Here is a 26069-nt window from a genome sequence, read left to right as displayed (position 1 = left end):
AGGGTACAGGTCTCATCTGCTACTATTTATGGCACCCCCATGACACTGTGTCCAGAGTTCCGGCTCTTCAAACAGCGCTTCCAACTTGCCTGGAATTCTGCAACCAAGTCTCCTGCTTTCTACTCACTTTTTGGACTCTTGGAGATCTGACATGCTACTGGTGGTAAGATCCGAAAGGGAGTGTCTGGGGCTGTTTTGGACTAAGTCATTCCAGGCAGTATACCTTGTCACATTGATTTAGGAATACTTGTCAACTAATTCCTTACCCTCCTTCATCATTTTATTCCTCCTGATTTTGTATGGAGGCTGCCTGGTGAAATAATTGTCAAGGGGAAATCTGGAGATTGTGGCTTTAGAGGGGAATGGGCCCAGTAGTTTTCTCACCCAGTGCAGCTTGGGAGGAGCGGGAAATGCTTCTGGAAATGTCTGAGGACCACAAAGAACTGTCTTGGACCTAAATATCCAGACTGTCTGCAGATGCGAAAAGGAACAGTGTATCAGTAGATTACACTGAGTTTGCGTGCAGGACATGGCATTGTCGGTTCTCACTTACACACGCCTTGTGCTCTCTCTCTCTGTTTCAGACATCATGAAGCAAAAGTGGAGAAGAAGGAAGTGTCAGGAATGCCACACACAGAGGAGAAAAGAAGATGGAGGAAAAGGAAAGGAACTCTGGGCACAGTAACCAACCTCAAATCAGGCCTCAGGTCATGTAATTAGACTGTAGGGGAATCTCGAGCCTCTTAATACCTTGAGCAGCGTGACCGCCCTGTAAGCTGGGTCCCGGTCTGTGCTATTGTGTCGTTTTGACATTCTGCTCCGTTATCTGGCTATTGAGGGTGACTGCCCTGTAATCCGGGTGCAAGTCACCTCCCCCTGTCTTTGGAGGGGCATTGAGCTCTTTGTTCAACTGAGCAATGTGACCGCCCTGTAACTGGGGTCTGAGTCTCTGCTCTCTTGCTCATTTGGCTTTACGCCGTGCTCTGCCCCATTAGTCAGCGTGACAACCCTGTAATTAGGGTCTATGTCACAAGCCTCTCTAGGATGGGACATATCGAGCTCTTTGGTACTTTGACAGCTTGACCTTCCTGTAAATCAGGTTATGGTCTCCCCTATTTGGCTAATGCCAGCGACCACCCTGTAATCAGGGTACAGGTTGCATCTCGCTTTTGAAATCTGGGGGATTAGAATCTAGACCATAACATGGGCAGCTTGACCTCCCTGTAACTAGGGTTTGCGTCTCCGAGGCCCTTTGGGTCTCCGTTAACAGGTTGGTGAATGTGACTGCCCTGTAATCAGGGTGCAAGTCACCTCCCCGTGTCTTTGGAGGGGCATTGAGCTCTTTGTTCAACTGAGCAATGTGACCGCCCTGTAACTGGGGTCTGGGTCTCTGCCCTCTTGCTCATTTCGCTTTACGCCGTGCTCTGCCCCATTAGTCAGCGTGACATCCCTGTAATTAGGGTCCATATCACAAGCCTCTCTAGGATGGGACATATCGAGCTCTTTGGTACTTTGACAGCTTGACCTTCCTGTAATTCAGGTTATGGTCTCTCCTCTTTGGCTAATGCCAGCGACCACCCTGTAATCAGGGTACAGGTTGCATCTCGCTTTTGAAATCTGGGGGATTAGAATCATGACCATAACATGGGCAGCTTGACCTCCCTGTAACTAGGGTTTGCGTCTCCGAGGCCCTTTGGGTCTCCGTTAACAGGTTGGTGAATGTGACTGCCCTGTAATCAGGGTGCAAGTCACCTCCCCCTGTCTTTGGAGGGGCATTGAGCTCTTTGTTCAACTGAGCAATGTGACCGCCCTGTAACTGGGGTCTGGGTCTCTGCCCTCTTGCTCATTTGGCTTTACGCCGTGCTCTGCCCCATTAGTCAGCGTGACATCCCTGTAATTAGGGTCCATGTCACAAGCCTCTCTAGGATGGGACATATCGAGCTCTTTGGTACTTTGACAGCTTGACCTTCCTGTAATTCAGGTTATGGTCTCCCCTATTTGGCTAATGCCAGCGACCACCTTGTAATCAGGGTACAGGTTGCATCTCGCTTTTGAAATCTGGGGGATTAGAATCATGACCATAACATGGGCAGCTTGACCTCCCTGTAACTAGGGTTTGCGTCTCCGAGGCCCTCTGGGTCTCTTGGCCTCGTGCTGTCTTCACAGCCTGCTGCCAACGACCGCCCTGTAATCAGGGATCTGGTCTTTGCCCTCTAGTCTCTTGGCATTTGGCCAAATGCAGCCACTGCCCTGAATGAGCACCCTGTAAACAGGGTACAGGTCTCATCTGCTACTATTTATGGCACGCCCATGACACTGTGTCCAGAGTTCCGGCCCTTCAAACAGCGCTTCCAACTTGCCTGGAATTCTGCAGCCAAGTCTTCTGCTTTCTACTCACTTTTTGGACTCTTGGAGATCTGACATGCTACTGGTGGTAAGATCCGAAAGGGAGTGTCTGGGGCTGTTTTGGACTAAGTCATTCCAGGCAGTATACCTTGTCACATTGATTTAGGAATACTTGTCAATTAATTCCTTACCCCCCTTCATCATTTTATTCCTCCTGATTTTGTATGGAGGTTGCCTGGTGAAATAATTGTCAAGGGGAAATCTGGAGATTGTGGCTTTAGAGGGGAATGGGCCCAGTAGTTTTCTCACCCAGTGCAGCTTGGGAGGAGCGGGAAATGCTTCTGGAAATGTCTGAGGACCACAAAGAACTGTCTTGGACCTAAATATCCAGACTGTCTGCAGATGCGAAAAGGAACAGTGTATCAGTAGATTACACTGAGTTTGCGTGCAGGACATGGCATTGTCGGTTCTCACTTACACACGCCTTGTGCTCTCTCTCTCTGTTTCAGACCTCATGAAGCAAAAGTGGAGAAGAAGGAAGTGTCAGGAATGCCACACACAGAGGAGAAAAGAAGATGGAGGAAAAGGAAAGGAACTCTGGGCACAGTAACCAACCTCAAATCAGGCCTCAGGTCATGTAATTAGACTGTAGGGGAATCTCGAGCCTCTTAATACCTTGAGCAGCGTGACCGCCCTGTAAGCTGGGTCCCGGTCTGTGCTATTGTGTCGTTTTGACATTCTGCTCCGTTATCTGGCTATTGAGGGTGACTGCCCTGTAATCAGGGTGCAAGTCACCTCCCTCTGTCTTTGGAGGGGCATTGAGCTCTTTGTTAAACTGAGCAATGTGACCGCCCTGTATCTGGGGTCCGGGTCTCTGCCATCTTGCTCATTTGGCTTTACGCCGTGCTCTGCCCCATTAGTCAGCGTGACAACCCTGTAATTAGGGTCTATGTCACAAGCCTCTCTAGGATGGGACATATCGAGCTCTTTGGTACTTTGACAGCTTGACCTTCCTGTAAATCAGGTTATGGTCTCCCCTATTTGGCTAATGCCAGCGACCACCCTGTAATCAGGGTACAGGTTGCATCTCGCTTTTGAAATCTGGGGGATTAGAATCTAGACCATAACATGGGCAGCTTGACCTCCCTGTAACTAGGGTTTGCGTCTCCGAGGCCCTTTGGGTCTCCGTTAACAGGTTGGTGAATGTGACTGCCCTGTAATCAGGGTGCAAGTCACCTCCCCCTGTCTTTGGAGGGGCATTGAGCTCTTTGTTCAACTGAGCAATGTGACCGCCCTGTAACTGGGGTCTGGGTCTCTGCCCTCTTGCTCATTTGGCTTTACGCCGTGCTCTGCCCCATTAGTCAGCGTGACAAACCTGTAATTAGGGTCCATGTCACAAGCCTCTCTAGGATGGGACATATCGAGCTCTTTGGTACTTTGACAGCTTGACCTTCCTGTAATTCAGGTTATGGTCTCCCCTATTTGGCTAATGCCAGCGACCACCCTGTAATCAGGGTACAGGTTGCATCTCGCTTTTGAAATCTGGGGGATTAGAATCATGTCCATAACATGGGCAGCTTGACCTCCCTGTAACTAGGGTGTGCGTCTCCGAGGCCCTCTGGGTCTCTTGGCCTCGTGCTGTCTTCACAGCCTGCTGCCAACGACCGCCCTGTAATCAGGGATCTGGTCTTTGCCCTCTAGTCTCTTGGCATTTGGCCAAATGCAGCCACTGCCCTGAATGAGCACCCTGTAAACAGGGTACAGGTCTCATCTGCTACTATTTATGGCACCCCCATGACACTGTGTCCAGAGTTCCGGCTCTTCAAACAGCGCTTCCAACTTGCCTGGAATTCTGCAACCAAGTCTCCTGCTTTCTACTCACTTTTTGGACTCTTGGAGATCTGACATGCTACTGGTGGTAAGATCCGAAAGGGAGTGTCTGGGGCTGTTTTGGACTAAGTCATTCCAGGCAGTATACCTTGTCACATTGATTTAGGAATACTTGTCAACTAATTCCTTACCCTCCTTCATCATTTTATTCCTCCTGATTTTGTATGGAGGCTGCCTGGTGAAATAATTGTCAAGGGGAAATCTGGAGATTGTGGCTTTAGAGGGGAATGGGCCCAGTAGTTTTCTCACCCAGTGCAGCTTGGGAGGAGCGGGAAATGCTTCTGGAAATGTCTGAGGACCACAAAGAACTGTCTTGGACCTAAATATCCAGACTGTCTGCAGATGCGAAAAGGAACAGTGTATCAGTAGATTACACTGAGTTTGCGTGCAGGACATGGCATTGTCGGTTCTCACTTACACACGCCTTGTGCTCTCTCTCTCTGTTTCAGACCTCATGAAGCAAAAGTGGAGAAGAAGGAAGTGTCAGGAATGCCACACACAGAGGAGAAAAGAAGATGGAGGAAAAGGAAAGGAACTCTGGGCACAGTAACCAACCTCAAATCAGGCCTCAGGTCATGTAATTAGACTGTAGGGGAATCTCGAGCCTCTTAATACCTTGAGCAGCGTGACCGCCCTGTAAGCTGGGTCCCGGTCTGTGCTATTGTGTCGTTTTGACATTCTGCTCCGTTATCTGGCTATTGAGGGTGACTGCCCTGTAATCAGGGTGCAAGTCACCTCCCTCTGTCTTTGGAGGGGCATTGAGCTCTTTGTTAAACTGAGCAATGTGACCGCCCTGTATCTGGGGTCCGGGTCTCTGCCATCTTGCTCATTTGGCTTTACGCCGTGCTCTGCCCCATTAGTCAGCGTGACAACCCTGTAATTAGGGTCTATGTCACAAGCCTCTCTAGGATGGGACATATCGAGCTCTTTGGTACTTTGACAGCTTGACCTTCCTGTAAATCAGGTTATGGTCTCCCCTATTTGGCTAATGCCAGCGACCACCCTGTAATCAGGGTACAGGTTGCATCTCGCTTTTGAAATCTGGGGGATTAGAATCATGTCCATAACATGGGCAGCTTGACCTCCCTGTAACTAGGGTGTGCGTCTCCGAGGCCCTCTGGGTCTCTTGGCCTCGTGCTGTCTTCACAGCCTGCTGCCAACGACCGCCCTGTAATCAGGGATCTGGTCTTTGCCCTCTAGTCTCTTGGCACTTGGCCAAATGCAGCCACTGCCCTGAATGAGCGCCCTGTAAACAGGGTACAGGTCTCATCTGCTACTATTTATGGCACCCCCATGACACTGTGTCCAGAGTTCCGGCTCTTCAAACAGCGCTTCCAACTTGCCTGGAATTCTGCAACCAAGTCTCCTGCTTTCTACTCACTTATTGGACTCTTGGAGATCTGACATGCTACTGGTGGTAAGATCCGAAAGGGAGTGTCCGGGGCGGTTTTGGACCGTTGTCGAAAGCGGTTCTCATTTACACACGCCTTTTGCTCCCTCTCTCTGATTCAGGCATCATGAAGCAGAAGTGGAAAAGAAGGATGTGTCAGTACCATGGCATAACTGTGAATCTGAAATGCATGGACCTTAAACACTCAAGTTGTATAGAATTATAACTTCCTATTATTAAGAAATCATCATTTCCTACTGGAAGTGCAAAGATGTGACTTAAGGGAAGGTATACATTTGAATCCTCCACTCCCCTCCAATTCTCCCCCCAAAACTCTTCCAATAAAGTTAAGGTTCAGAAAATTAACATTTACTCCAGGTAACGCCTAACTTGTGTATTTCTCACACATTTCTAAAAGGAAGCAAACACAACTAAATGTTTTGGCAACTGGCAGTTACTCTCCGCACTTCACAACTTTCAAACACCTGCTCTACTTAAACGGTCACACCAACCAAAGTGTACCACACATTCAAAATTAACTTTGCACCTATTGTGTCAGAAGTGAGAGTGTTTTTAGTAGTTGTGTCCATTGGTGGAAGTGGCAGTAGTGGTGTTTTAGTAGTCCTTTACGCTTATTGAATTCAAAGGATGATGATGTGGATGTTTTAGGTAGGTATTTTTCTGTTAAGTCTTGGTATTTGGGTAGAGGTGCAGTATTTTGTGATTATGACTGTTTTTCTGGTATTGGTTTAGTGTGAATTGTTGGCAATTCTAGATGTTTTTGTATCCGTACATTAGTAGATGTATTTAGAGGGCAAAGCTGAGGTTGCCTGTTTGGTGCAATTTAATTGGTGTGAAAGTTAATTTCGGGTAGGTGTTTGAAAGCACTGAGGTTTGAATTTTTAGCTCAACAAGGATGCAGGACCCACCTGGCTACCTCAGTTCTTACTGTCATTCCTAATTCCAAAATCTTGGATGAAGATGACCAGGCAGAATAAAGATATCTCCAGAGACTTTCAAGAGGGTAGCATTTCTGCAGCTTTAGGGGATCCCTTAAACCTTATTGAGCTTTTCAAAGTGTAATAATTGTGGGAAACTTCTACTTCTGCCAATTCCGTGTTGAACAATGACCTGTATTAAAGGACTTACACTGGGTAGTTAATTCTGTTCTGTATTAAGATGATTTTGCTAAAATCGCCGCTTTCTGATGTGTGAAATGAATTATCTAGCTCTGATTATACCTATTTGATAAAAGTGTGATAACGACCCCATGTTAAATGCATGGATTGAACTTTGATTGTCATATCACATTGCTTTGCTGTAACTCCTTATTTATGAATGTATTTGTTACTATTTATGTAATTCAATTAATAAAATGTATACATTCAAGTATAGTCTCAGTTCTTTCTTTGGCTAAACAAAAAGGAATCTGATAAACTTGTGAAGAATTTTGGTATTGTTACGTTTAATTTAATTAACATCTTTTTACCCTTTAAATGCGGCCGTTGGAAGTAACTACCCTTTAGTGGTGCAAGTTTGATTTTTCTCTTGGATCACACGTTTTGGGCAGACTGCAGTGTGATCTTGAGGATGGAGATCGCACTGCCACTTAGGTGCATAAGGTTGCCCTCCTAAAGCTTCTAAGGTGCACAAGAATAGGCCTTTGTTTGGTTCCTTCACTGTTCCCAGGCTTATAGATTGCTTGAGATCTGCAGGCCCTAAAGCTCACTTCCTGAGCACAATATATGATTGTGGCTATGATAAGATTGGACTAAAACTAGCAAGGTCCCCTGGTTTCTGCACCTTTCCCATTCAGACATTTTTTAAAAAGTAGATTAATGTAATATTTTTATATTCAATTCAATCTCAAGTTTCTCAGAAATTGACTTTTACGGTGCACTAAATTTTCAATATGCTAATACATGTGAGATAGTGTGGTCTAGTGGTTTAGAGCACTGGCCAGGGATTCAGGCGACCTGGTTTCTATTCCTGCCTCTGCTGCTGGGTCACTTGGTGGTCACTTTGCCTCCCTGTGCCAGTGTCCCCCTCCATTTAAAAAAAAAAGTGGGGGAGGGGAGATGATTGTACTGACCTCATTTGTAAAGTGTTTTGAGATCTACAAGCACTAAACAGAATTTTTACTAAAAATGAGATTCTATAGGGGTGGGAAAGAACTAGAGATTAACTTTGGTAGGGTGCATGAAGATATAATTCACTATGGAGGCATTAATTTTGCTAATGCTGTGAAGAAAACTCTCTTGTGCATAATGAATTGAAAGAGCCTCTCTCTCTTTGCATGTGTTAATTCATTTCTCCTATACCAGGTGCTTTTTGTTCCATTGAAATATGCATGGGGATGTGCTTTTTATTTATTACCCTTGCCCTATGATTTATTATTCAAAAGTGGGCAACTTGGAAAGCAAATACTCAATATTAGGTGATTGTTCGCCTGCTGTAGAAAAAGCCCGTGAAGAAGTGTGCAGCAGCTGCAGTTACACTAGGGGAACTCCATGACTTCAATAGATTCAATAGTCGTCTTTTCTCTGTTTACAGGTACTCTGACATGCCCCTTTCCCCCTTCACTTAAACCCAATTCAGAGGCAGCTGATGAGTCGCAGGTGCAGTGGCTTCTTCCTTCTTAGAGGATGAATGGCACGCTATGAGAGACCTGAAACCCGATGGTATGATGATGAGGGCTTTAATTCAGCAAAGTACCATTCTAGCATACCTCAGCCAGAGTCATCATGCGTACCTGGAAAAAGAAAGGGCTTCCACAGCTAAACAAAAGATCTGTCAGGACTGACTATTCAATAGAATAGATTGCTGCTAGTTAACCTGGTGTAAAGTTGGCTAAACCTCTCAAAGACTGCGTTGGTGCAGGTTGCATTTCCACTGAATAATTACCATACCTTCTGCCTATTTAAAAATTATCTTCCCTGCTGTTTGATTTTTCTATGATGGTCTTATTGTTTAAAACTATTGTGTCGTGTTGCTCTCCATTGCTAATTAGCGGAGCTTGTTAGAAAAAAACAATTGCCAGAGTTTGCTCTTTTGTTGAAATTGAAACACACTGCAGGACTGTGTCAATTCTGACAGAATCCACCAGAAACCAAGCATGTTTCCAATGGAACTTTGCTGGCCAGGCAGAATTTCATCAGAAACTTGCTTGGCTTCCTGACAGCTCAGCTGCCGGGCTCCTTGATAGACCATGTGGCACGCTGCTGGGGAACCTGGGTTTCCAGGCTCCCAGCTCCTCAGCTGCCTGCCTGGTGGGCTGATGGGAAGCTGGGAGCCTGAAAGTTGCGGGAGCCCCAGCTGCCAGGCTCGTGACTCCTCGCCAGGTAGGGCTCTTAGGGTCCATGGCTCCAGGACAGCCCACCAGGTGTGCTACCGTGGAGCTAGGTCTTGTAAGGCTCCAAGGATCTCCAGCTTTGGGGCAGCCTACAAGGCTGCTTTAGAGCTCAGTGGAGATCAGCAATGCCATTTCACACAGAATTTCAAAATTTTTGAATATGATTCCAAATCAGAATGAAATCTGATTTTGAAATAGCAAAATCCTCTATAAAATAGAATTACCGTTCTCCCCCCAGCTCTTTCCGACCGTGGTACTAGTGGGGCCTTGTAATGAATGCAACCCTGTTTTACCGCTTCCCCCATCTTTCCCCCTGTTATCTTTCTCCTTTCATCTCCGTGGAAAGAAATATTTCCCTTTCCTATATTCTTCCGGGGTGTGTGTGTGTGTGTGTGTGTGTGTGTGTGTGTGTTCACTCTGGGGGGTTTGGAACAGTTGCCCCAGGGGTAAAAGGATCTTTCCCTGCTGCATTCCTGAGCGGCCCTTTTCTTGGTCAGAGGTGCCTGTCTACTGGGATTATTATCGCTAAAGATTCAAACACACATACAAACCCTATATATTCTGTTTCTTCAGGGGGAATAAAGAACAGAATTTCCATGTAACTCTAGAATGCTTTAAAGTTTAAGGTACTGGGTTATGACCTTTGGTCTCTTGTAGATAGAATTGTAAAATTACAAGCTCTTTATTTTTGTGTACTATAAAACACATCCCTATAATTAAATCAAGGTTGAAAGTGCTTTGCCTAGAAGATTAATTTAAACCTCTATGAATAAAAAGAAGAACCTCCAGGACTCAATATACTGATGTGTAGATAGCACCTCAGCACATTTCAGTGTGCGGGTCATTTCCTTTCTGATGCCTGTGCAGGGGATGTCTCTTTACACTAGAAGCTTTTGCTGTATCTTTTGGCTATATTGGCCCAGCTCCTCCAAGGTACATAGCCATTATGGGAGTGAAGGGCCCAAACATCTTTGAGGATGTGGGTCGCTATCTCCTGGTTTCTCTTTCCTGTCAATGGAGTCGGGCTGTGCAAATGGGAAGTCACTGCCTAAGGCTGGGAGTGGCCCAACTCCTCCCTGGGCTGGTGGTGGGCTCTGCCAAAGAGTCTGGGATGGCTCCGCGCTGCTGGGGACGAGGGAAGCCATGGTGGGCTTGGTGCTAAAGCCTGAGCAGCAGGGATGGGGCCAAGCTTGGCACAGTGGGGAAGCAGGGGCAGGCAGGCTCTGTGCACTGCTGAGGGACAGCAGGGGATGGTTTGGTTCCCCCTGCCCCGTAGGAAGAGGCCAGGGCAGGCTCAGTGCGGGGGCTGCCATGGGAAGCCTGACAGGTGAGATCCGCCCCTCGCACCTCTGGAGGCAGCTCTGTGCATCGCTGCCCTGCCGCCATGGCACCAGGACTCCAAAACTTAGTCGCAGACACAAGGGCTGGACGGAGCCCACAGGGGGCTCCACCAGGGGGTGGGGCTCAGACTGGGCGGTAATTGGTTCAAGAGGGAGGGCGTTCGGTGTGAGAGAGAGGCTGAGTCAGCTCAAGACTGAGGCGAGACTTCAGGTTAGAGGACGGCGAGCGCCGACTGTGAGGTGGGCCCGAGAGAACCTCTGAGGTGGCATGATCCGGGGGCGGGGCTTAGGAGCAGAGGGCCACATGCCCAGGCGGGGGCCCTGGTCTTTGAAATTCTGACACTACTCCAGGCCCTCAGGGAAAGGGGGGCTCAATGGGGAGAAGCGGCACTAGGAGCTGCCCACAGCCAGTAGAACCCCGCTACCCCGGGAACATCAGAATGGTTGGGACCAGATGAAGCAAGCACCTCAGAGGCGGGGGGCTCGGTCCAGGCTTCCACATGGCGGCATGAGAGGGACTGCGGCTGAGGCTAAAAGCGGTGCAGGCACCGTGAGGAGGGCGGATGGGAAGCAGCGACAGGCACTGCCTGAGAAAGAGGAGCGGGTGGCCGGTTGTGAGTTGGCAGGAGGGGCAAAGCAGAGGCTGGAGCGCCGCGATGAGATATGTATGTAAGAAGGGTAATCCAGATAAGGTGGTCTGGACCAAGCAGTGGCAGAGGGGTCTCTGTGCTCTGAAAGAGGCTCTGGTCAAGGGCTCGGTGCTGGTAAAGCAGGACTTTGACAAGCTCTTTCTGGTGTTCACTGACGCTTCAGAAGAGGGCTGGGGGTGGTGCCAATGCAGATTGACGGAAAGGGGGAGAGACATCCCATCGGGTATGTGAGCAGAAAGCTGCTGCCCCAGAAGCAGAACTCTCCAGCCATAGAAAAGGAATGCCTGGCCAGGGCGGCTGGGCCTTAAAAAGCTGCAGCCATATCGCTTTGGGCGGCTTTCCGCCAGGCCAGAGGGGGGCGCCCGCCGATGGCCGCCAGGCCAGAGGGGGGTGCCCGCCGATGGCCGGTTTCCGAAAGATGGTGCTCAGCTAGTGAGGGTCTAATTCTGCCCGAAGAAACATAACATTTTCATGCTGTGACGTTCTGTACCTCCACCACTCTGGCCGACTTACCAGACCCCCCAGATAGCCATGGCTGCAATGTTTCCCATTCTCCGGTTACTTTCTGTGGGTGTTGGAGATGTGTATTCCCCACCAGGGTGAAGTTCAGGGGAAGCTGTTGAGGAGAGAGGGAAATAAGTAGTGTGAATACTAGGACAGGCTAAGGTGACAAAATAAACACAGGGTAATGGGAGGGGAGCCAAATCACCTTTTTCAGGAAACCTGTACAGTAACAGCTACTCAACCCCCCCCCACTCTGCCCACGGCCCCACCCGCCCCCATCCCCTAAGCTCCCACCCCCGCCCCGCCTCTTGCCGCCCCCGCTGCTCCCCAGGTCCTGCCCTCACCCCTTCCCCAACCCCCGCCCTGCCTTTTCCCACCCCACCCCCTCCTCACCTCGTCTGACCCCCTTCTGTCCCCTCCTCCAAGTGTGCCTCATCCCTGCTCCTCTTTCTGCCTCCCAGCGCCTCCTGCACGCCGTGGAACAGCTGATTGTGGCGGGTGGGAGGCACTGGGAGGGAGGGAGGGAGCTGGCTGCCGGTGGGTGCTAAGCACCCACTAATTTTTTTCAGTTGGCGCTCCAGCCCTGGAGCCCCCAAGGGGTTGGCACCTATGGTAACAGCAATTCAGGGGTCTGGAACAATTTTTATAGTGGGGATGCTGAAAGCCATTGAACAACACTGTAAACCCCATGTATGATGGAAACCGTGCATTCGCTTGCTAATATCACTTCATGCTGGGCACCCCAGTGCCCCTAGTTCCAGCTCCCCTGCAGCATATATGAAAACGGCTAGTCTCTTGCTTGAGGAAAGTTAGTTACAAATTGCTCAGAGCCTGCTGCAGAGGATTCGTGCAGGGATAGAGCCATCTGCACGGGACTCTTACTTGTGCCACATGGAAGTGAGATGAGGTGCCTGGAGTAAGATGCTTTTGCACATACTTCTCTTGGGTTGTTCTTCGTACAGTTATGATCCACGTGGGGGGCCTTTAGCGAGCATGCACACATTGGGCTGGGACAGTGCTAGTACAGCTCTAGTGGGCGTAGCTTGCAATATCAGTGGCACAAAAATTACGTTGTGTGGAAACACCTTGTGTTCTGTACAGAAACCAGAGCCTCATCTCTTTCTAGGATGAAAGCTGGAGACAAACCTGTCACTATTTCCTCCTGCCTACCAATGGTAGGATAAAGGCAAGCTTAAGTGGGGATCTAGTAGTAGCGTATTCCTCCCTTTTTATTCCCCTAAGGTTGGCTTTCCCACAGGAAGGCCTAAAATCCTAGATGATAGAAATCGCCCAATGGCTTCTTAAGGAAATGAATTCATTTGTTATATGTAGCCCAGCTTAAAAACAGTGTGATGGAATGATTGGCGGGAGGTTCCCCTCTGCACCATAGGGGTAATGATTTAGTTAGACTTTGAAGAAGAACGTGTATGGCTCCCACATGCTCTGTTACTGCCATGTACCACCAGAGAGGGGGATACATCTTGGAGGTTGTGAACCAATCTGTTTATAATCCTTGACTTGTTTATACAGTCTATTGTTTTTGGTTGTTGTTTTTTGCTCTCATTTTAATGTAATTGTGTTTTGTCAATATAACCTGTAGGTTTCCACTCCACCAAGGAATGAAAGAAGGCAGAGAGACTTGAGCAGGAAAGAACTCCTACTACCGATAGGCACAGCTAGTGAAAAAAACCTGCACCATAAGAAAGGATAGGCATTTGTTGTAAGAGTTAACTCCTTGTACGTGCCTCTAAACCAGCAGGTCCCAAGTTGAGGTTTATGTATCGGTGGTGGCACATGGAGGACCTGATGGTGGTCTTCAGTGAGCAGGCAGATCTCACGTTCCTAGTACTGAAATTACTGTCAATATGTTCCTAGTACTACTTTTCTTTGGAAGCATTTGCTGTACCTGCCACGAAGGTGTTACCTGATCTCGAAGAGGTGAGGAAATGGTCCATAGAACAATTTTTGTAAGATTAGGCCCACATCAGAACTGTTTTAGAACCCCAGAGGAAAGACAAGCAAAGGCTTCTGCAGTGGCGCCATCTGTTGACTTTGAATGTACAGAGGCTCCTATTAGCAACTCCGTATTTTCGGTTGCATTATGAAAGGGATTGCCAGTGGGGAATATGTTCCTGTTTTTTCTCTAAAGGGAGATTGACAATCATTGTGAGAACTCACACCCAATTTGTTTTTATACTATTGGAACATTTAACGTAGTGGCTGTTTGACTTCTTTTAAAAACTTTTAAATAAGAAATCTCCAGTTTTAGTGTCTGGCTTAAATTTGTCCTAGGCAGTGCTAGCAACTCTTCAGAATACTGTCTACGTACCCAGATTTGGTAGAGAGGTAGATCCTCACTAGGTCTGGTCTAAGGGCTAGTTTTGTTTTGTTTTTCAAATCGTTTTAAATTATTGGGTTTAGGGTAACTTTTAGTCATTATTCACATTACAACTGCAATTTTGACGCACTGTGCTCATAAAACTGGCTGTTGGTGGAACATGCAGTCCATGAGCACACAAGCTTGATTTTAGGCCGGTAGGGGGAGGGCAAAAGGGGTAGCCCCCATAGGCGCAGACTCTAGTGGCGCTGGTGGGTGCTCAAGCCCCCTCTACCCCCAGCCCTGGCCCGACTCCACCCCTGCTCCGCCTCTCCTATCCCCATTCCAGTAGTAACTGATTGATGTATTCCACCAAATGGGGAGCTGCATTTTAGAGGTGACAAAGAGAAACTTTGATAATCCTAATACAAAATGGCCTCTTCCTGCTCTCATTATTCACATGTAATTTTGTTTGTGGTGTATGCCCAAGAATGAATTGGATCTGGGTGCACACAAAGGTAATGGGATCAGGCGGTGGGGGCACAAAGCTGATAAGAGTGCATGCGAGCACAAACTTAATAGTGGGGGCAGTGCTAGTAAGTGTATTGTGCGTAGGTGTTGGATACATACAAACCTGATTTGATTTGGGTGGGGGGAGAGGGTATGTGAATGCACATAAACCTGATGGATGGGGTATGGACAGGCTAATTACAAACTAACAATTGATATGTATTAAGGGATGCATGCACTCTTGCTTAGTGGGGGAAAGGGCACCAATCTAGCCTCTTCCAATACAACCGTCTACTACACCAAACATCCAAATGGCCAAGGTTTTCTGGGGAAAAATAACCTGGTAAAAAGTAGAATAGGAAAAGGTGGCAGAGTTCAGGTGTGGCGTGGGGTCTGTTTGAATGGAAAGGCTAATTATCATTCAGTAACTATGATTTTTAATATGGAATTATTGTGAACTGGGACACTGATTCATCAATGTATTTAAGCATGTTCCTGATTGGAGCACTAACAGCAGTGGGATGGCTCACATACTTTAAGTTAGTCACGTGCATAAGTACTCTCTGGAATTGGGGTTTTAAGGCTGAACAATTACAGGGCTTTTCTCTTCTCCTTTTTTCTTTTTGGTTCAATAGGTATTTAATTCAACTCATTATTGCTATAGGTTGCCATTTTATATAAAATAATTATTTATTGATCAGAAACAAATGCCTACAGTAATTACATAAATAGGAACAATAAATAAATGACTGACCTAAAGATCCTGTTACAAATGGCGTAAAATGATCTGAAACGATTGTCACAGTGCACAGATAGAATAAATAGTAACAGCTTTTAAAATTCCACCGCATCTCATTTTAAATCCTGTATAAAATATTACTTGATTTTGATGAGTACTTCTAAAAATGTTGGTATTTAAATTTCTAAACTTCTTTGTGAGTTTGTCCTAGATTTGAAAACCCCATCATTCCACATGGATTCTCCTGCTAGCACTGAGGCTGAAGTGCTTGTCTCTTATGAAAGAAATTGGTCTCTCTTCACTTTCAGCCTGGGAAACTATAGGTCCTTACCATGGGCGTGCGCACGGGGTGGGCCCGGGCACACACCCTAATGCCCATGGGCCGGATCCGGATCTGGCCCCTCGGGGCTTTGCATCCGGCCCGCGGGATTTGCCCCCCGTGGTGCCGCAGGCCCCGCGCTGCTTTCCGAAGCAGCCATCAGGGCAGCATGTCTCTGAGGGTAAGGGGTTGCTCTAGGCACCGCCTCCCGAAGCTCCCATTGGCCGGGAACGGGGAACTGCGGCCAATGGGAGCTTCAGGGGAGGTACCTGGAGGCGTGGCAAGGGCAGCGTGCAGAGCCCTGTGCTGCCCCGCCCCTCCCCTCCCCCGGGAGCGGCCCGGCATGGGGCCCTGGCAGGCAGGGAGCGCGCCGCTGCGGGTAAGCCCGAACCTCTCCTGCACCCCCTCTCCCTGCCCTGAGCCCCCGGCCTGCACCCCGTTGAGCCGGGCTCCCCCTCCCCAGGGCTGGGCTGGCTGCTTTAACAGCCCCATGTGCTCCCTGGCAGCCTCCCACCCGGCAGCACCAACACAGCCGCTTAAGGTGGCCCGCGGGGGTGCTGCCCCAGCTCCCCGCCCCAAGGCAGCTGCCCCCCTCCAGCGCCCAGGGTCCCAAACCCGCCTGCGGCTCCCCGCGCTGGCCAGGGGCCCGGGCACCACCCGGGGGGTCAGGCCGCCCCTGAGCCCAGCCCACCTTAAGTGGGGCCTGGGAGCCAGCAGGCCCGGGGCAGGGGGCGAGCCCGGCCCACAGGCCCCCTCCCGCAGCCCGGCTGCGAGCTCCGCTCCCCGGCGCTGTTCGGGGACTCCGGCCCGGCACCCTCGGGCTTGAGTCCAGCCCTGGGAGCAGCCCGGCGCCCTGCGATCCACCCTGGCTGCCTCTGCCCGGCCTGGCCCCAAGCGCCCAGCCCGGCCCCCTCTGCCCGGCCCTCGAGCCTGCCTGCCAGGGCGGGGGAGCCCAGATCCCCAGCCCCGGGCCTGCCTGCAAACAGCCTACCCTCCTGCACCCCAACTCCCTCTCCTGAGCCCCCTGCCTGCACCTCTCACCCCAACTCCCTGCCCTGAACCCCCTGCCTGCACCCTGTACCCCTCCTGCATCCCAACTCCCTGTCCTGAGCCCCCTGCCTGCACCTCTCACCCAACCCCCCTGCCCTGAGCTCCCAACCCCTTGTCCTGAGCCCCCTGCCTGCACCTCTCACCCCAACCCCCTGCCCTGAGCTCCCAACCCCCTGCCCTGAGCCCCCTGCCTGCACCTCTCACCCCAACCCCCTGCCCTGAACCCCCTGCCTGCACCCTGTACCCCTCCTGCATCCCAACTCCCTGCCCTGAGCCCCCTGCCTGCATCTCTCTCCCCAACCCCCTGTCCTGAGCCCCCTTCCTGCACCTTGCCCCCCAACCCCTGCCCCACAACTCCCTGCCCTGAGCCCCCGGCCTGCACCTTGCCCCGCAACCCCCTGCCCTGAGCCCCCTCCTGCCCCCAACCCGCTGCCCTGAACCCCCTGCCTGCACCCTGTACCCCTCCTGCATCCCAACTCCCTGCCCTGAGTCCCCTGACTGCACCTCTCACCCCAACCCCCTGCCCTGAGCTCCCAACCCCCTGTCCAGAGCCCCCTTCCTGCACCTTGCCCCCCAACCCCTGCCCCACAACTCCCTGCCCTGAGCCCCCTGCCTGCACCTTGCCCCCCAACCCCCTGCCCTGAGCCCCCTCCTGCCCCCAACCCCCTGCCGTGAGCCCCCTGCCTGCACCCTGTACCCCTCCTGCACCCCAACTCCCTGTCCTGAGCCCCCTGCCGCACCTCTCCTGCATCCCAACTCCCTGTCCTAAACCCCCTGCCACACCCTGGCCCCCAATCCCTTGCCCTGAGCCCCCTCCTGCACTCCGCACCCCTCCTGTACCCCAAGCCCCTTCCCTGAGCCCCCTCATACATCCCACACCCTCCTCTGTCCCAATCCCTTGCCCTGAGCCCCTTCCTGCACACTGCACCCCTCCTGAACCCCTGCCCTGAGCCCCCTGCCGCACTCCGCCCCCTCTTGCACCTCAACCCCCTTCCCTGAGCCCCCTCATACATCCCACACCCTCCTCTGTCCCAATCCCTTGCCCTGAGCCCCTTCCTGCACACTGCACCCCTCCTGAACCCCTGCCCTGAGCCCCCTGCCGCACTCCGCCCCCTCTTGCACCTCAACCCCCTTCCCTGAGCCCCCTCATACATCCCACACCCCCTCCTCTGCCCCCCAATCCCTTGCCCTGAGCCCCTTCCCGCACACAGCACCCCCTCCCACACCCAGCCGTTTATGATGTTCGCCTTTCAAAAAAAAAAAAAATTCCCTGGGTGCACACCCTAATGCAATGTGCTGCGCACGCCTATGGTCCTTACCTCCTGGTCAGAGAGTCCCATTTTCCATCACTGCAACCAAACATGTCTCCGCATGCCCAACTTGCTGATGAGTCTGTGTTGGAATATCTGAATGGAACTCTCACCTCAGGTCGTTTCAGAGAGATTTTTGCAAAAGCAGCAGGAAGATTTCCCAGATTGCCACCTTGCCGTTCCCCTTCAGAGACACTCGAGGCTTGAAAACCCCTTGGGGCCACCTGAAATCTCTCCCTTCGTTCTGACATTAGAGGAAAATTATGCACATCTTTTTTCTTGCAAAGTTTTTTCCAGTTCATATTTGTTATGCTGTTATACTGTGCTTAAGCTGCCTGTTACAATTCAGACATGAGATTTTGATCAGAGAAGAGTTGAACCACAGAAATATATAGCAAACACATTATGTCAACAATGTTTAAGGTTTAACCCTTTCTTAATTTTCTTGTAACTTTTTTGCATCAATATCCTTCATTTTGCAATTTAAACTTTGAGTAAATCAACAGAGTATTATCACATAAATTGTAATATGGACAGTTGGAATTTCATTATGGAGTGAAAAGAACAGGAGTACTTGTGGCACCTTAGAGACTAAGAATGCTCTAATAAATTTGTTAGTCTCTAAGGTGCCACAAGTACTCCTGTTCTTTTTGCAGATACAGACTAACACGGCTGCTACTCTGAAACCTGCCATTGTGGAGTGAGTGTATTGCATAATACAAGGTCAAGCATTTTGGAGCCTTAGAAATCACTGTGGGAAAAATCAGTAGAGAGGAGGGAATCCACTGCACGATACAATTTCCTCCAACTGTTTTAAGCTCTGTAGTCACTGCATCCTCAGCTGGAATGAAATGAGAGTTGGTTGAAACACAAAGGGAAAAATAAATGTTTCCCTTTATTAACGGCAATACATGAAATGAAAATATCTTTCTACACCTCATCATCTTACAAGTCTTATGCTCAGTTCACATATTTTATAAATGTCTCTAGGAAACTTCTCAAGCTCCGCTATATGATGAGGACAGAGTGAATGTATCGCATAACACGTCAAGCGTTCTGGAGTGTTAGAAGTCACCGTGGGAAGAATCAGCAGAGAGGAGGGATTCCACTGCATCCTTCTGTTTTAACCTCAGTAGTTGCAGCAGCCGGAGCTGAAATGAAATAGGGAATGGTTGAAATACAAAGGGAAAAAATATAATTTTCATTGAATTGATCTCAATAAATTAAATGAAAATATCTCTTCCACACATAAGCTCGCAAGTCATTTAGTATGTTCATTTTTTTTTTTTAAAGTCTCTAGGAAGCTTCTCAAACCTTGAAATACTAGAAATAGTTCTCATGAGGACAGATGAATGAATAGCAACCCTGATCATAATAGAAACACACTACATATGTAGAAGTCAGAGTACTTTAGGGGTGGAGGGGAAGTACACCTCTACCCCGATATAAGGCGACCCGTTATAACAGGAATTCGGATATAACACGGTAAAGCAGCGCTCTGGGGGGCGGGGCTGCGCGCTCCGGCGGATCGGCGCATCAGCGTGTCTGGCTTCGACACGCTGCTCTGAGCGGTGTGTTAAAGGTGCTGGGCCGGGGCCGAGGGGTTGGATAAGGGGCAGAGGGTCAGGGGACAGGGAGTGGGGGGTTTGGATGGTTCAGAGGCTCTGGGGGGCGGGGCAGTCGGGGGATGGGGAATGGGGGCGTTGGATAGGCCGTGGGAGTCCTAGGGGTGATTAGGGACAGGGGGGTCTCTGGAGGAAAGGTTTAGGCCCCTCAAAAATATTGGCAAATCTCAACTTTAACCATTTCCTCCAATTTAGACGGCACATTTAAAATGTAGACAGCACAAACCGTCGGTCTCTTCCTTCTGTGAAACTATAGGAGAGAGTGTGCTCTGAGAAAATGAAACCTTAACTAATTGTTATTTCCCGATCTTAATATTCCTACCGGAGCTGAGGAATAGATGTAGTTGAAAGGTGTGAATATCATGTCCTGTTGATCACTCCAAGTAGCTGACAGTAGTGAAAAATTGAGAATAAATCATAAAACAGGATGAGCAATTAGGATAATAAAACATGCTAGAGAGGTACCCACATGGATGACTATGATTTCCAATGTGGTCAGAAGGAGGTTATGCAGAGAAGTCACATTAGGTATTTTTTTACCAAGTGTGTCCCTGGGATGAAAGAATTCAAATATTTTTTTAAAAATTGAAATTCAGTGTTCACCACTTTTGCTGGTTCCTTCTCTTTTAACATTTGCCTTCCCCTTTGCTTGGGCAGGGGAATTCTTCTGGTTTGTTTAATTCTCTTCCCTTCCTGTGGTCACGTTTCATTTTCTGGATCTCAAGCCCTAGCGCAGACTGTTGTGCTGGAGTTTCCATCATTGCAGAGAAATGTGTTTTAATTCAACAAGAAAAGAAAAATCACACGAAGAAACCATGAAAACATTTTTCTGCACATTAATTTGGTTAGAGTCTCCCAAGTTTTCCTGCACTTTTATAAGAAATTTGAGATTTTTGCTTCAAATTTTTGAAAGACACACTGCAAAGCAGAGAAAACAGACTTAGCAGAGCCCCCAGACTGTCCTGGGCTATGCTCCCCATTCTCCCATGATTTTCCAGCGGTGTTGGGCATCTGTATTCCACACCAGGGTGAAATCCCAGGGGAAGATGTTGCGGGGTACTGAAAGCAAATGAACAAAACTGCAAACCCAGTATACGATGAGACCATGTTTCGGTGGCTCTTATTACTTAAAGCTTCACACCCCCAGCACCCATTGTTCCAGCCTGGGGCAGCCCTGGCAGGGTGGCTGTAATGGAACCACGCTGATCGGGACCAGAAGGCAGGTCTCACAAAGCCCTAGAAGTGATGCGGACACTCAGGCGCTTTGTGTGGAAAGATTTTGTGTTCCGTGCAGAAGTCATCGGGTCATCTATTTCTATGATGAAAGCCTGCTAGTGGGATGATAAAGGTGAGCTTAAGTGGGGATGTATTGGTGGTGTTTTCCTCCCCTTTTATCTACCTGTGGCTGGCTTTCCCACAGGAAGACCTAAAGTCATAGATGATGGATAACCTCAAATGGCTCTTAAGTAGATGAAAAGATTCTTCCACATAGCACAGCTTAAAAACAGTGTGATGGAATGATTGTCAGGAGGTTCTCCTCTGCACTATAGGCGTAATGAAGACGTTAGACTTTGAGGAAGAGTTTGTATGGCTCCCAGGTGCAATAGGACCAGGTCAAGGCCCCTCTCCAGCCACTCCCCATAATTGAGGTTCCATTTCAGCATGTAGGTGTAGATAGTCTGGGTCGTTTCCCTAAGAAGACACCCAGAGGAAAGCTGTACAAACCGACTTGCTTGGCTGCAAGGCCAGAGGCGGTATCGACGGTGGCCGCAAGTTTCATAAAGATGTGTTCAGCTATTGAGGGTCTAATCCTCCCAGAAGAAATGTAACATTTTCATGGTGTGATGTTCTGTACCTCCACCACTCAGGCAGTGCAGCTCCCCCGTCCCACTCTTAGAGCCATAACTGAGTCCCACATGTATATATTTGTTATAACATTGCATTGGCCAGGGAGCATCACTTTATATTGCACATGCTACATTGTACGTGTACATTATACATACAATCATATTTCCTTTTGTAAAGATGTAACCACCTTATGTAAAATTGAGCAAAATGCTTAAAACAGTTCAAGCGCATTATGAGAGGAAAATATACACACTGAAAATGTGTTGCGGTTACTCAAGTATTTCCCAGGCCTATCTCCTTCAGTCCTGCATCTCAGGATAGAAGATACTGTAGACCGGCTATAAGCTGTACAAAGGGAGACTGTCTCTACAATGTAAAAAGGTGAAGTGGTCTAAGACATACTTGCTTTTCTTGGGCAAGACCTCATGAAATCAGATTACCCATCCTTCCGTTTTGCTCAGTTTTGCTGTGGAAAAGAATGAAAGCCGGCACCTCCTAGAGTAGGAAACCTCCCAAACATTTTTTTGCCAAACATTTTAGAAACTAGTCAACCACTATATTAAGTCACACATGCTGCCCTATCCTCTGTTTATATACCAGACCAGAATACAAGCAGAATAGCGGTACTGTGCTGAGAGCAGGGTGTGTGCTGGGAAGTCTCTATGCCCTTGAACTCTTGTCGTGCCTTTCTTTGCAACAGAATGGAGGGCTGCGGGTGTAGCCACTAGACGGCTCTGTGCTGTAGTAGGTGACAACCAATGGATGAGGTGTATAGGAACCCCATTTGTCTCTACCACTAGAGCACCACTGCAGCTATTCCTTGGCAACCCAGCAGGCTGAGGGGCAAAACAGTCCACCCAAAGCCAGATTGTTGAGCTTTGATGAGAGGTGGCCCCATTTGGTCCCATGTGTTCTGTGTTTCTCGCCTCATTTTCTTGCTAAGCGAGAGACGGATTTTTCCTGTGGTGGTTTCTTTTCACAATTTTTAGTGTCTTTTTTCTTCGCGTTCATCCCTGTATATTTATACAAGGCACCCAGTTTACTGTTCCACCATTTCTGTTTTGGGGAGGATGTTTTCTCCATTCTACTAGACACTGTTCTCTTTATTGTCCTGACACCAATATAAAAACTGTTTCACCAAGCTAGAGGTTTTATAAAATGCCAAACGCTGTTGGGCTGTCCAGTCTAGAAATACCTTTTAGAAAATAACAGATCTTCCCACTAGGTCTAAATAATTATCTTCTATATTTCCCTTACTCCTACTGTTCATCTAACAATTATGGCACCGTAACAAATGTCATGGCCTATTTCCCACATCATTTCTCCTCCTTTTCCTCTCTCTCTCGGTCTCTGTCAAGCTTGCCTGTACTTTTCCTTTTATGGATAGCTTCATCTCCCTGTTAGACCAAAACTGTGTTAGATAACCAGTAAGGGCCATCAACTAAACCCCTTTAATCCTAATTTCTCTTGAGGGGCTTTCCAACCTCGGGGAACTTTTTGGCTAAAAGAAAAGCTCATCTCGGCCTATATTCGTCTGAACTTCTGACAACGTGGCAACCCTTCCGCACAACTCCTTTCACAAAAGACCAATTTCATATTTAGTGGGGTGATTGTTTTCGGTTACTTGACTGTGGGTTCACGCTGGTGATGGTCAAATGCGCAGATAATTGCAGCATCAATGCAACTGACATTTGGAAAATAATCAAATGTTCAACTAGCTTTTATGTTGACATTTTCTGACTTTCAAAAACATAGACTAAATATGCAAGTCAGAATGCATCAGTTCTCCCCAGGTATAAATCTGTGTGGTATAAATCTGCTCCTTGAACATCTGTCTGATACTTCTTTGTATAATGTATGAGGAAATGCAAGTGCACTGATATGACACACAGGATCACAACTAGGGTGACCAGACGGCAAATGTGAAAAATCGGGACAGGGAGTGGGGGGGTAATAGGAACCTATATAAGAAAAAGACCCCAAATTCGGGACTGTCCCTATAAAATCGGGACAGCTGGTCACCCTAATCACAACACAGACTGACGTACAAGCAGAAGGACATAAATAGACAAGACCGAGGTGCTATAGTTGTTACCTAAACACAAAATCTTACACAAGGTGAAGAACCGCCAAGCTATGGGAAAGGTGATTCCACGTCTCAGGAAGGATGTTTTTCATGCTCATACTCACAGAGTAAAACATACTCTTCGGTCTAGATTTGTTTTCATTTCAGGTCAAGGAAAAACATCAAAGAAAGGGCTTAACCCTAAGAGACACTAACCACTTCCTGCAAGGTCCTGATCACCCTGAACTCCCACTGAACTAGTGGGTGCTGAGCACTTCTCAGAATTGGGCCCAAAGACTGAACAAAGAGAAATTTTCCATGACCGAGAAAACAGAGTGACTGTAACATGCTGCATCTTAAGGACAAGATGGCAGCTGCATTAGGCAGGGAGAAAAATCTACTTTTAAAAGTGTAATCTTTAGAAAACAGCCTTTAATTGATATTGCTACGTGTAGAAAGACTAGTTAGACATAATAGGCAAGATTCTGTCACCCCTACTCACACTGAGTAATACCTCACTCTACTAACTACTGATTTCAATGGGGCTTGCTTGTGGGGTATTGTACTAGTCAACATAAGGGGGAGAGAATCTGGCCCAACATGAGACCAATGGGCAGATCCTCAGCTCATGGAATGCAGCATGGCACCATTGGCTGGCCCAATAGCATGAAAAGAAAACAGATAACCCAGAGTAGAAGTCAGTTACAGTGATTGGTGTAAGAGGATCAGAGCCAAAGCCTGACAATAATTTTTTTATATATATATATGGAAAGAGAGAGATCAACTCTCAGAGCTCATCCAGAGCTCTGAGATAATAATAGAGAGCCTCTGACTAAGCCAGCCCTGATTACAGAATGGGCCCCACCTGAGAGAAATTAGGTGATCCCAGGTTTAACTACTGAGTGGGCCCAGCTGAGGAAGGGCTGGAGGAAAGAGAATGCAGAGAGTCAAAAGGTGCCTGCAGGGGCTTGAGTGAGCACCCAGGGGACAGATTGGGAGACCGAGAAGGGAAGGAAAGAGGTGAGGAAGGAAATGGTGCATGGAAAACTGCACTATGGGTAGAGGATTTGACTTGGTTGTGCAGTCCAGGGCCCTGGGCTGTAACCCAGAATTGAGACTGAGATTGGGACTGGATTCCCCTACCAGCCCTCAGCAAGTGGTGTACAAGGGTAGCTGAGCCCAGTAAGGGGGCTGCAGTCTGAATGTGACCTTGCTGAAGAAGAGCTGTGGAGAGGCTGGAAGCTTTTGATTTCTATGAAGAGAGTTTAGAACTTTAGTCTGTTCCTTCCAGGGTCAGCCATCCACACTAAAGACTGTGCCCTGGCTGGAGGGGTGAGTTATCTAAAAGAAACCACCACAGCCCCAGAGTGACTGTTGACAAGGGCTGCTACCCCACAAGGATACCGTGATGCCATGCCTGGCCATGAGGCAGTGCAGGGTGGTGAGTAAACCCTGTTACAATGCTTTTTCTTAAATTCCTTTAATTGCAGCGTGTCTGAAACAACTACACTTTTGTAGTTTTCCTTGTCTGCTCTCTCTTTTCCTACCCCTCACGGCAAGCACTGTATCTCAGCCCTAGTCTACATCCAGCTGATGACAGCACCTTTGGTGAACAGTAAATGACTGACTGACTGACCTTGGCCACTTCTATATTGCGTGAGTACATGTGCTGCTAGACCCCTCTCTGCAGAAGGGATTCTTTCAACAGCAAGTTAACATGAAGTGATTTACTTTGTCCATATTGGATACACGGTTCAGGGGGTGGGGGAACAACTCCAGGTTGCACGTGCTTTTGAAATGTTTACTTCCCTATTCCGTAGGTCCTTTGGAAGAAATGTCATACAAAATGAACTCAAAGATTGCCTACTTGGAACTTCTTCTTTTTTGGATGGGATAAGTATTGCTGGTAAGTCATATAAATAATTGTGCTGCTAACCTTTGAATTTACTTAGCTCCTGGCCTAGCCCAAATTTGGTTGTAGGTTGTCTTTGTTTGTTTTAATTCTACATAAATTGTGCTGCCTTGGAACAATAAATAAACTCCACACTAGAAAAGGCCCATTCTGTGCATTAAGGGCTGGCTTCCTCTCTCCTTTACTTTCATTCCATGAGTCATCCCCTGAATCCAGTGAGAAACTTTACTACTAAGACAGCGGACGTATGTGCTGTAGCAGAATTGATCCCTTGTTGCCACATTTTCAAGAGCTCGGTTCCCATTTGGGCGCTTTAGTGAAGCGGCCAGACTTTCAAAAGTGCTCCATACCTGCCAGCTCCCACCATTCTACCTTTTGAAAATCTGATGCTAAATGTTTGTCAGTGCCCTAATTATGTTCTTCAAAGGCAGAAGGAATGTGGGGTCTTTTGTGGTAGAGTAGTTCTGAGCCATTGTAGCTCAGAATAATAGAACAGACTTGATGCTGCAATTCAGCGAATGCAAATGATTGTAGTCCCTTGCTGAACTACATTTCCCAGGATTATTTCAACCTAAGATCAGAACTCTTCCTCTTCCCAGGTATAAATGCCAATGGAAAGTCTTGATAAAGGGTCTTAAACAGCATAGTGTAGAGACCATCCAACCAGGTATGCATGTATGTCTAAATGCCTCAGTTTCCTTAGCCCCGATTTAACTACTCTTGCCAAAAACTGTGGCATTTAAATTTTCCTGTAATTATATGCTTTCTTAAATACTCCTTCATGCAGACATCAGTTCATTTGTATACATACATACATACATACATGTGCCTATTCCATACGTGCAAAGAGACCTGAGATCCCCTGACTCATTTGTTCACTGGCATAGCAAGCCGTGATTCCC

General features: G+C 48.2%; 2 long non-coding RNA genes across 13 annotated transcripts in view; one reads left to right on the top strand and one right to left on the bottom strand.

The window, feature by feature from the left end:
* The window catches only part of LOC135978203 (uncharacterized), an 82453-nt gene extending 56668 nt beyond the window's left edge, over nt 1-25785 (top strand). For 6 of the 12 annotated variants that reach the window (XR_010595617.1, XR_010595630.1, XR_010595628.1 and 3 more), the window contains one exon: nt 13073-13734. This is a non-coding gene — a long non-coding RNA (uncharacterized LOC135978203). Of the gene's footprint in view, nt 1-13072; nt 13735-15580; nt 15737-18707; nt 20691-24546; nt 24697-24773; nt 24912-25075; nt 25317-25766 lie in introns of those variants that run through there. The other 6 variants (XR_010595621.1, XR_010595635.1, XR_010595615.1 and 3 more) reach the window with 6 other exon arrangements.
* Nucleotides 5622-15567, bottom strand: LOC135978204 (uncharacterized). Its single transcript, XR_010595645.1, has 3 exons — nt 15370-15567; nt 11482-11584; nt 5622-5739 (listed from the first exon to the last, which is right to left on the bottom strand). It is a non-coding gene; the product is annotated as an uncharacterized LOC135978204 (long non-coding RNA).
* Nucleotides 25786-26069: the final 284 nt, after the last annotated feature.

The sequence above is a fragment of the Chrysemys picta genome, unplaced genomic scaffold, assembly GCF_011386835.1.
Source record: "Chrysemys picta bellii isolate R12L10 unplaced genomic scaffold, ASM1138683v2 scaf171, whole genome shotgun sequence".
NCBI classification, from domain to species: Eukaryota; Metazoa; Chordata; order Testudines; family Emydidae; genus Chrysemys; species Chrysemys picta.
Note: the sequence above shows the minus strand (reverse complement) of the source record. Positions and strands in the feature narration are given on the sequence as shown.